Here is a 2,187-nt window from a genome sequence, read left to right as displayed (position 1 = left end):
ACCCTCCATCTCTGTGCATCTGACCACTCTGTATGGCTCTCAAAACTGCAATTACTGAAATGAGACTTTTATAATTTGAAGTGACCCTGGAAATTTTCCCCGTGCAATGTCCAGAAAAGACATGGGCCTTCCCAGTATTCAGTTCAAAGGGGTGATGATGAACCAGCCCCAGAGAGCAAGTCCGAATGGGGACTGGCTGTTCTCTGATTTCCTTGACCACCAGGAAAGGAAACTGGTCTTCAGCATCTGGGACCCTGAAGGAAGCAGGCAGACACTGGCTCCTGCCTGCTGGGGTCGCTTATCTGGGTGGCTGGTCTTGAACCTGGGGTTGGGGTCGGGATGGCGGCCAGGAAGCCACTAGGGGGCGCAGCAGGGAGGTTGATGAGCCCCAGAATCAGAGGGGCCTCAGGGGCCCAAGTCAGAAGCCTGTCTGAAGAGTCAAGTCCTGCTCCTGCAGGAGAGCCCTGCAGCCTGCTTTTTTCACTTAGCACGTCTTGAAGGATGTCCATGTCAAGACATGAAGACCCACCTGTCTTTAAAATGATGCAGAATTACCAGCACTTAGGTTTCCCAGGTGGCTTACACAGTAAAGAATCTGCTCGTAACGCAGGAGACCTGGGTTCAGCCCCTGGGTGAGGCAGATCCCCTGGAGAAGGGCATGGCTACCCACTCCGGAGAATCCCATGGACAGAGGAGCCTCGTGGGCTACAGTCCACCGGGTCACAAAGAGTCCGGCACGACTGAGCAAGCATCACTTTCACTTTCAGGTCACCGATTCCCAAGCTGGTGGACATTATGGTTGATTATACTTTTCTGCTATTAGCTGTTACTTCAGTAAACATCTGTCTCTCTTCGTGATCCTGCGTTTCTCTAAAGTTGCTTAATTATTCAGTCACAGACAGGTCATACTATCCCTCATTACATCACTCATTACATGGGCGAGTGAGTGACAAGGTTAGATTGTGACTTAGAAGAGTTGAAAAAGTCATACGAGAGAAATATCTTTTGGAAATGACCTTTTGGAATGGAACAGTTAGACCACCTCTAGAGCTGTCATCAAGGGTGGCCCAGGTCACATTCGTTCAGGGGGTTGGACAACATGGAGTGGAAGATCTTGGGGAGGAAGAAAAGCAGCTTCTATGCTGGATGATATGGTCACCCTTAGATCATAATAACGTGTGTGTTGTTAATATAGCCATTGTTCTGTGTGTCTGTATTGTATTCCTCACTACTGTATAATTAGTTGACAATGCTATTTACTTAAAAAAAAAATATCCAGGTGGTGCAGTGGTAAAGAATCCACCTTCCAGTGGAGGGGATGTGGGTTTGATCTCTGGTTGGGGAACTAAGATCACACAGGCCATGGAGCAACTAAGCCTGTGCGCCACAACCACTGAACCAGTGCCTCAGCTCGAGAGCCCGTTAGCTGCAGACTACAGAGCTCGTGTACCACAACTAGAGAGAAGTCTGCGTGCCATAACAAACGATCCCACATGCTGCAACCAAGACCCGATGCAGGCAAACATAGTTTTCTTTTAAAAATAATGAGGCTGATCAAAACACAGCAAGAGGAATCTCAAGATGATTATCTGAGTTGATTGTGCTGTTCTGCATGTGGCCCCTCACTGGCCTGTGCACCCCTAAAACTCCTCTTTAAAAGCTCTTGCCCCCTGATCACCAATGGTGAGTTGGTTCTTCGGGACATGAGTCTACCTTCTTCCCAGGATTGCTGGCTTCCTCAAGAAAGCTATCTTTCCTTTTACCCAACACGTGTCTCTCAATATTGATTTCTTGAGAAACACACAGTTGAACCTGAGTTGATAACCAGATAGGGACCCTGCACCCCTTGCCAGTGCTGATTTTTTCTGAATGTTCATGAAACAGGAACCACAGGCACCCAAGAGCATTGCAGGGACATTCAGATCAGACAGTGATTGTGGAAATGCTGTGAAAATTGAAAAGCACTAGATAAGAATGAGTTTTAATAAAGACCTGAAAAGCTAAGCATAAATATGGATACAACATACAAAAGATGAGATAAAATCTAAAGTGAGACATTTGTCAAAAGTATCCTGAGATTTTATTAATTTATGGCAGAAAGTGAAGAAGAACTAAAGAGCCTCTTGATGAAAGTGAAATAGGAGAGTGAAAAAGTTGGCTTAAAGCTCAACATTCAGAAAACTAAGA

This window comes from Bison bison, unplaced genomic scaffold (assembly GCF_000754665.1).
Source record: "Bison bison bison isolate TAMUID 2011002044 unplaced genomic scaffold, Bison_UMD1.0 scf7180017864249, whole genome shotgun sequence".
Taxonomy (NCBI): domain Eukaryota; kingdom Metazoa; phylum Chordata; class Mammalia; order Artiodactyla; family Bovidae; genus Bison; species Bison bison.
The sequence above is the reverse complement of the archived record's forward strand: the minus strand, read 5'-3'. Positions refer to the sequence as shown.